The 9,922-nt window shown below is 36.1% G+C and overlaps 1 pseudogene; it reads left to right on the top strand.

Annotated features, from left to right (window-relative positions):
• The first annotated feature begins 7,514 nt into the window (after positions 1-7,514).
• Positions 7,515-8,072, top strand: LOC122486449 (annotated as a pseudogene).
• The last annotated feature ends 1,850 nt before the right edge of the window (positions 8,073-9,922 follow it).

Here is a 9,922-nt window from a genome sequence, read left to right as displayed (position 1 = left end):
GTGTCTATCCTTTGGCAAATGTTTTCAAAAGGTAAGAATTTTATTTGCTATGGTAAATTTAATGTTCCAGATGCTAATAAATAAAATAGAAATAGTTAACACAAATCATTGCATTTAAGAGCTATCTAAATCATAAAATCAAAAAGTGAAAAATAGCCCAGGGAAATGGTCAAGAAAGATGAAGTATGAGGCAAAAATCTCCCTCGTAGATTTCAATATGGAACCTGAAATGATAGTTTGATTATCTAAAATGGAGGGAAAGTCCATTCACTTTTATTCTGGACTACAATTTGAGAAAAAGCCAAGTACATAGCAAAGCATGACATTTCTGAGACCAGCCTAAATCATTTCAACTGGCATCAAAGAGCTACCTTAAGCAAAGCATTATAGAAGCTCTCTGGCAAAACCAGCATTCATATATGAAGGAAATGAAGAAGCATAAATTAAAACTCTTTCATTTGAAGTCCTACATACCTGTCATGATGGGCTTTCTAAAGTGTATTTGGTCATTTTTAATGAATAGAAGCAATGTATATTTATTCCATTTTTTTCAAGAAAGAAAATTTGAGTGCTTATTTTGGCAACAAGAAATTTTGGATCTCATTCTCGAGCAGATTGAAGAGCTCCTTTCTCTCAGTTTCAAAAAGAAACAAAATATGATCATTGAAGAAATTTTGCTCAGGTTTCTCTTTTTTGCAGAGGCACTGCTAGAACTCTTAGCTGAGAAATGGCTGTAAAATTTTAACCAGAAAAGCTGCAGTAATACAAATTCAACACTGAAGGAGAAAAATTGTTAATAGTGGCAATTATGTTGTAGACAACTAAGCATTGAAGTTTCTCCAGGAACACCTGATAGGATGTTGTCAGCTGCTTCTGTCTGCACAACTGTTTTCTCTGAGTCTTGGATATTTAATTAAGAGAAAAGTAAGTTTAAGGATGTCAGGGAAAAATCCTATATTATTCATTGCCATAAAGGCACTAATCATCTTTCTACAAATGATGGAGACAGTAGAATCCACTCTTTCAATCACATGGTTTGTTTTAGAAAGTGTTTTATTTAAAGTTTCATCTTATTAATAGTGTGGAGACATCCTCAAACGTCAGACATTTAATGAGAACTTATGTGCTCTGGGGATCTTGAAATAAGGTCACATTGTATCCTTCACTCATTTGGTCATTAACAAAAAAGAAACTTAGGACAATGATTACTTAGAGTACTTTGTGGAGGAGTCCTCAATCTTAACCAGATGTGAGGCTGTCTTCTAGTAATACCTACCAACATTGTTAGTAAGTTGAAAATAAATTTATAAATAATATAACCTATTTGCACACATTACTCCTAAAGAATTCATGTATTGCTTTAATTGTTAAAGTAGAAATTAATAAAAAGTTATTTCTTTTTAAATTTTTTTTAAACATTTATTTATTTTTGAGACAGAGAGAGAGAGCATGAACAGGGGAGGGTCAGAGAAAGAGGGAGACACAGAATCTGAAACAGGCTCCAGGCTCTGAGCTGTCAGCACAGAGCCCTACGCGGGGCTCGAACCCACGGACCGCGAGATCATGACCTGAGCTGAAGTCGGACGCCTAACCGACTGAGCCACCCAGGAGCCCCAATAAAAAGTTATTTCTAATAAAATTATATGTATTTTAAAGCAAATATGAAGACGAAACTATACCAAAACACAAAATGTGATAGGCAGAGGTATCCATATATATATAGAAACACTATGGGTAGTCCATTATACTTATTAATACAATGTCATAAGAAACACTGGCATCAATGAGGTGGTTTTCTTGAAATTTATTTATTCTTGATAAAGTACTGATAGAAACAAAGTATAATATTCCATCAGTTTATATGAAGTTTACACTTCTAGAAAACTCAGTGTATGTTAAAACAATTCAAAAATGCTTTATATTTACATATAAAATGGACTAGATTCTTGGCTCAGAAAAATATAAACAAGTTTTAAATTCACATGAATGTCTAGTGGGAAAATATAAATCCATATAGAGCAGAGAATGAATATTCATCATGTGTGATTCTCCCAGGCATTCCAGGAAGTCTAGCATCCCTGGTTCCTGCCCACTAAATGCCAGTGGGTTTCCCAACCTTGAAAATCTACAAAAATTATACTGTAGGGCGTGATAAACCTTGTTGTCTCCTCTCCCTACGGAGAGCACTGTTTAGAAAAGTTCAACAGAAGGACTTAGAACTTTCTGTGGTGATTCTTTTGTACTGGAAAAAGCAAAATTTTGATGAAGCTGTTCTGGTGGGCAATAAAGGCCCACCCTGCAAGGTTAAAGTACATCCCATCCTGACAGTTCCCCAAATTTGATGTTCAGTGATTGTATATTGACTTATACATTGAAAAGGATTTTACAATACAAGCCCCTCAATAAAAGATGAGGAAATTCAGCTCCATGAAGTATGGGACAGCTACTGAGCACCTACAAGGTAACTTTGTATTTGTTTCTCACAAAATCTATGTATTATTATTTCTCTGTTTTACATTATTTTGCATTGTACAAATAAGAAAACTGAGGCTTAGTTTGTAGGCAGCAGCTCTCAGTTTGGTCTAACTCCATATTCCAGGCTTTCTCTGCTATATCTTCCTTGAACAAAATCTCAAAACTGAGTAGTGAGCCAAGACTTAGTATTTCTATAGCCTTCACATCTTCAGATGTCAAGGGTTATTATGTTCCTTAAGTATTTCCCCTTTACAGTGTCCTCTTCACTCAATTCTCCTGTTCCTCTGCATAAGGCTTGGAAAACTACATTACTCAGGCCAAATCTTGCCTGCTGACTGTTTTTCTTTTTTTTTTTAATTTTTTTTAAAATCTTTATTTTTGAGAGAGAGACAGAGTGTGAGCAGGGGAGGGGCAGAGAGAGAGGGAGACACAAAATCCGAAGCAGGCTCCAGGCCCTGAGCTGTCAGCACAGATCCGACACGGGGCTCGAACTCACAAACCGCAAGATCATGACCTGAGCCAAAGTCGGACACTCAACTGACTGAACCACCCAGGCACCCCTGACTGTTTTTCTAAATATTTCCACTGAAACATATTAACAATGGATGCTTTCATTCTACAAGGGCAGAGATGAGTAGTTGCAACAGAGGCTGTATGGCCCATAAAGCCTGAAGTATTTATTATTTGGCCCTTTAAAGAAAAAGTTTGCTGACCTCTGCTTTAAATTAAAAAATTTTTTTTTCTTACGTTGCCATCAATACATCCCATTCCCTTGTTTATTTGCCTCTGCTAGTGCGTTAATAATTACTAATTACTTTGTGTTATTTCTTTTAGAATTACATCTGTAATTTCTTTAAAAGTGCCTTCTGTAAGTAGCTAATTAATCCGAGAAATGACTTTAAAGATGGAAACTTATCATAAAAGGAGTGAGAAGGAATGAGTTTAGGACAAATGGACCTGTTGTATGCCAAATGACTGTGCACAGATGCCACCTATAGATAGGTAGACAGGATGAGCTTCCAAGCCTCTCATTCTCAAAATTAAAAAGGATCATCTCAAGATTTTTATCAGGATCATTTCCAATTTCTTTTCAAGTAATTAGATTTTTGCAAAAGTGTCAGTTGGTAACTAACGGGAGCTATTTGTTTACTGATAGTATGGACATCCAAGTCAAAAACTGGGACACTTTGACAAATAAACAGGAGAAAGTAAAAAAATTGTCTTTTGCTGATTCAGATAACGTTTTTCTTTACCTAGTTCTTAGAAAATGATATTTTTTTCTGTGTATTGAATATAGATAGCAAATCATATATTTGAAAATGTCTTTTAGAAAAAAAATTATGTGTTGTAGACTGATGCACCAAGTTATCAATGCATTACTTCTCAGTTCCAAATTCACCCTTTTTTCCTGTTCTGTGATAACAAAGATGGGCCTTGTTAAACACTCTCAGTAGAGGGTGTTGGAGGGACACTGGAGGAAAATTTTTCCTTCCTGGTTATGTGAGGTGTGCTCATTTAGTTGAAGTCCTGCCGAGTGGCATTTTTTTCACCAGTATCCTGGCACAAAGCATCAAGTGGCACCTCCCCAGCTTACCTCAGTGCAAACTCTACCTTGAATGGTTTCCAGCAGTAAGCTCAATGCCACTCCTGAGGACACCTAATAAGTTCAAAGGCTTAACCAGCTTAGTTTTCAGTAAATCACCTCCTTCTCACACCCTTGCTACTTCCAGGTAGTTTTCTGTGAGTTCAGATGGTGCTCAAGCTGGCTATCCAGCAAGTCAATAGCAACTTAAACAGGTAGTTCCCAGTGAATTTCATCAGTATCCTAGTAGGCAATTCTCAGTTGGCCTAACTGGCAACTGGGGACCCTTCTTTCCTGGGAAACCCAATGAATGTTTCCAACATTGAATGGACTTCAACTATACCCTTTCCAGTGATATCTGAGTCCCAGCTTTGGGGAGGATTCCCTTCTTCCAAGTTTGTTACTTTTTTGAATACTCTCCTTCTGTAGCTTTTTGTGTATCACTTAGAGCCCCTGCTCTCCAACTTGTATTAATTCCCTATTACTCCAATCCTCTGTTGCTATTATTTCTTTATACTAAATTGTCCTGTTTAAATGACTGTGTGGTTTCTGTCTTCTGATTGGAACTTAGCTAATACAGCAGAGAAATAAGAACAAACATTTTATCTGATAGGCAAATTAACTTTTTGCAAGCATAAAGAGCCCAGGGATTGCATAGACTTTTGGGTAAACCTTAAAATGAAATTAATGACTCATTTTCTACTTCTTAACATGATCCTTTTCATGTATGAGACTACCTCTGGGAATTATTGTAAACGATAACAGTGGAGGGAGAGAAAACACTCAGTTCTCTCAGCCTCTGAGAGAAAACAAGGACATAAGAGAGGCTCTCTAGTTTTGGTCTTTTGTATTGAAAATCTTACTTGAGTTCTGCTTTCACCTTAGTTATTTCAAATATTAGCCAGACTTATTTATATCATTCCATTAGAATTTTATGACTTTATCCCTCCTTTCCTGGTCCATCTATGTAGGAAAGTGTAGACAATCCTGCATTTGGGAGAGAAGAAGGTTTCTCAAAATTCCATCTACATGCCAACGCCCACCCAGAAGCAGTCAGTCCTGAGAAGCATGGGTACATAGACTAAAGTTTTCTTTATTCTCCTTATTACCTTTTTCTGTTTTGACCTGTCTTCTTCCCTGTTCTTCACTTTATTCCCTATAGACTCCCTAATTGGGTACCTCTTCAGAAACCTAATATTCAAAGACAAATTTCATACTTTGTCGTTTGTCATTGTCAGATGCTACTTATATCTGACATCTAGGTTAGCAGCTAATTTATCTGCATTGAAAAATTTAGGTTAAAATTTCTTTGAATATGGTCAGTATACAGTGGGTCAAAATTTAGATTCCTGGATGCTGTTCTAGACTTACTGAATCAGAATTCTGAGAGCGCCAGGATCCAGAAACTTGTGTTTCTAATCATTTTTCTCCCATACTAAACAGCTGGCTTAGTTAATAACAATTTACAGTCTTTTCCAAAAATAGATATTTGTATTTTAATATGGCAACTCCTAGCCCTAGATGCCATTTTCCACTGGTTCTAGCACAGTCTAGAATGGGGTGTTAACCTGGACATTTAAACCTTTATATTAGGGACCTTGGAACCTTTGCATGAAGATTTAGTACAGACTTCTTTAGCCCTGGAAGCTAAAGTCCTTAGGTCCGAAGGGCTGTGAAGTTGGGCTTCACAATGGGTTGCCGAAAGCAACATTTGGGCTGTTTATTTCCATTCCAGGCAATTTATATAGACCACTGAAACAATGAGATTGTTGATATTGAGATCTAGAAGTTGTGAGGCTAAGGTGTTTATGGGTTCTTTACAAAAACTGATGACATCTGGGATAGAAATAGGACATGGAGGTGAGTAGAAAACTGGGAGACCAGGGGAAATATATTTAGTCATTCCTGAGTTGGAAAGTCAGTGTGGGATAGGAGATGGATAGATACCTAGTGTTCCTCTAAGTCTGACCACCCCCAGAAATGTCACAGTAATTGAATGACCCATTATCAAAATAAATCATTTGAAAACTTCTTCTGATTTCTGTAAAAGTATTATGGAATTCAGTGGTTGCCAAATATAGCAGCAATCAGAATCATACAAAGTGCTGATAAGAAATATGAATTATTGAATCTCACTCCAAATTTACTGAGCAAGAATCTTTGAAGGTGAAGCCCTGGAATATCTATCTATCTATCTATCTATCTATCTATCTACCTCTTTTATCTATGTCCACTTTTTAATTATTTATTTTGAATTTATTGTAGATTCATAAGTTGCAAAAAAACATTAAGGGAGATACCATGTATGCTTCAGCCAGTTTCTCTCAATGGTAACATTTTGCATAACCATAGCACAATATCCAAACTTGGAATATTTATTTTAATAAGCTCTCCGGATAATGATTACTCTGTTAGCTGGAAATTGATTGAATAAATGAATGAGTAATTGTTCAAGGAAATGGGATAACTTGGCTATTTTAATCCTGGAAAATTTAGCAACCTGATTATTTACCCAGAGATTAGGCATTTCATTCATTGCTCTAATTAGAGGAATAATTCAGAATGGTTTATTGAAATACTTTAATTAGTAATCTCTTTCTTCTTCTTCTTCTTTTTTTTTTTTTTTTTGAGGCTTTGTAACCCCTCATTCAATGAACAGCCTGTACTGAAGTCTTTTCTGAAGTTTCATTTTCACCTCCCCCCAATACTTTGCAGACTGATGGAGATGTATTAGAATAGTGGATCTGTTTTGATCAGCACTCTACAGATAGCTGCTGAAATCTTTGCTCCTTTCCTTAAGAGAGAAATTAATTCTCTCTTAAGAAAATTCGTCTCATTCCATCTTCCTTTTTATTCCCCCATGTTATAATTACATGTTAATAGTGGCATTAAATTAAAATGACCCCTCCCACCCCACAAATCACTCAACTATTAACTAATTCAGTTCTTATCAAGTTGGTATAATTTTAAGCATTAGGAGACATGGATGCTTATCTTAGTTCTGCCATTTGCTGGTTGTCTGACCAACAAACTCAACCCATCTGATGTAATGTTATTTTTATAAGAGAAAATAAATGCCAACTTCCCTGCTATTACACAGACTTATTTTGTGTCATCCATAACACATTGTGTAAATGATGAAATAAACTAAATAAGCATTAGATGATGAGTTTGAGAATAATAGTAGTAATGGTTAGGAATTTTCAGCAGGTACCTCTTTACTTCCAGGGGTGGGAATTCTGTTATTGCTGTTTCTTTCTTTTTCCTTTCCCATGTATTGAAAAATAAATAAACTTGAACTAGAAGTTCTTCTGAACTTTATGGCATGCAGTTTTGGAATAGAGTTTGGAATGCTATTTAAATTATTTTAGTACTGCTTCTCTTTCCCGTGTTATGTAAAGCACCCATTTATTTAGGGATTCCTTCCAGTTGGTAGTGACAAGAATGGTCATGAGTGGTTAAACTTCACAAAATGCCTAAATATTATTCTACTGAAGATATGCCTTGAAAGCTGTTAAGCTGCAACAAAAATCTTTTCAGGTAGCATGTTAGGAAACTGAGTTAGTACCACTCTCGACATCATTCTGATCATCCTCAGTGGGCACCACAGAGGCAAGGGGATGGTTTCCTGAAGCAGCTGAGCAGTGGCTTGCTACTTGTGACTGGCCTCTGATACTAAATTGAGTTCCTCTGCACAGAACATACCAGAAATTTGTCTTTGCCACCTCCACTAAAATTGCTATCGGTGTGAAAACACTGAACATCTCACTGATCATTATTTTAGGAAGAAGAAGCTTTGAAAGCCCAGATACCAGGAAGGTGAGATCTATGACCCAGGGATACAGAGCAGCACAAAGTTGAGCATAAAGCTATGGACTCACAAATTCTGCCAAAAATAAAAGCTGTTCCTCTATTCCAGGGCTACCTCTGCTCTGTGGTTTCTCTCACAAATGGAGTTTATCCTCACAAATTGGTGTTCTAAATTTCTTGCCAAGAACCTAATTAAATAACTGATACATGAAAAAAACAAACACGAGGGTATAGTTGATAGTATTCAGCAGATTCATTCTTTCTTTACTGGAATAAGAAAGGAGCCTTAGGAGAGGCAGTTAGGTGGAATGACTTTGAAGCCCAAGAACTTGATAGGTTAGAGGAACATGTGAGAAATATTTTAATCAACAGTACATTTCATGGTTACCACTCATGGAAAAGATGGTGCACCCTGTTTCCTTAAACGGATTCCCTGCTTTCCCACTTGCACCATAGGTCCCAGGCACAATGATTCCTTAAATGCCTTCATGGTAGATGTTCTCATCATTCCATGAAAACAGCCATGACTGTGGGAGAAGAGCATAAGTGGTATGAAAGGTAGATAAGCATCTGTATACCCTGCTAGGTGTATCTTCTGTGTCTCTCAATCCTTCATTTCACATAAAAATTCAGAAAATGTTTAAGTAGAGGTTCATAGAAATAATCTATTTCTCAGGTTGAAATAAACAAAGGAATAAAAGCAAGAGAATTTATATAATATAAAGATCCGTGATGGTTTTATTTTAATCCAAAATAAACATGAAGGAACTTTTATGGATACCCAATTTTGGAATCCTTTATTCAATAAATATTACATCAATTATTTCTAACATATTCTTCCATTTATGTATCCAATTGTCCTAAGAAATATTTTATATTTATTTTTTAGTCATTTACTTTAAGAGTTTATATTAGTTGTCTATAAATGTATAATAAATTATCCTAAAATGTAGCAGCTTAAAACTCTAAACATTTACTATTTTGATTCCTGAGAATCCAGGATCTGGGTGCAGCTCAGCTGGGTGTCTCTGGTTCGTAGTCTTTTCACAAGGCTGTAATTAAATGTCTTCTGGGATTGCAGTCTTCTCAAGGGTTACTTGGATAGTATTGGTGGCTTTCAAGCTCAGTCGCGGTTCATGTATCTATTGGAAGCCATCAAGGGCTCTCCTTCCATCCTCTCCTCCTCTCTCACCTTCTCTTTCTCTTGGTGATAATTTAGATGTGTCCTTGACTGAGACAAGTGATTTTTTGGTCTTATAAGGTAAAAGAGAGATTGTATGGCTTAATGGAGCATTTCCCAAAATATGTTTTGTTAATATAAACATATTTACTAAATAAACAAAAAATACTATAAGAAATGATGCCGAGTTAAAACAAAGTTTTTGTTAGTGTCTTTAATTGTAAGACTTCACAGAACCTTTAATGTGTACACTGTTTATCTCTGGAGGCACGTTTAGTGTGGGAAATTACTCAAATATATTTTAGTAAGAAATTGTTTTTACAAAGACATCTCCTGGAATCCATAGGTAATTCTTTTAAAAAAAGCTGATTTAGTGTTATTTTATCCTGGGCAGAGACCTAATTCTTGTATGTTCAACACCTAACTAAGCTTTACTCTACCTCTAGCCTGTAAATGAAAATAATAAAACCTGGCTTTCACTATCCTCTGAGGGGATATTATAAGATTCAACAAAATAAACACAGCAAAACATAAAAAAAATTTAAAAAAAAGATATTATTCTTGCTCCCTGTTGGATCTTCGATAGTAACATTCCACAGAGCAATATGTCCTAGTGCTACTTTTTAAGTAACCTAAAAACATAAAAAATCAGATTCTAAAATCCACTAAAACTACCACAGTGTATTTAAAATGTATTTTACGAGTGCCTGGGTGGCTTAGTCGGTTAAGCTTCCAACTTCAGCTCAGGTCATGATCTCAGGATCTGTGAGTTTGGGCCCCGTGTCAGGCTCTGTTCTGACAGCTCAGAGCCTGGAGCCTGCTCCAGATTCTGTGTCTCTGTCTCTCTCTCTGCCCCTCCCCGACTTGCCTTCTGT

This window comes from Prionailurus bengalensis, chromosome A2 (assembly GCF_016509475.1).
Source record: "Prionailurus bengalensis isolate Pbe53 chromosome A2, Fcat_Pben_1.1_paternal_pri, whole genome shotgun sequence".
NCBI lineage: Eukaryota > Metazoa > Chordata > Mammalia > Carnivora > Felidae > Prionailurus > Prionailurus bengalensis.
Note: the sequence above shows the minus strand (reverse complement) of the source record. Positions and strands in the feature narration are given on the sequence as shown.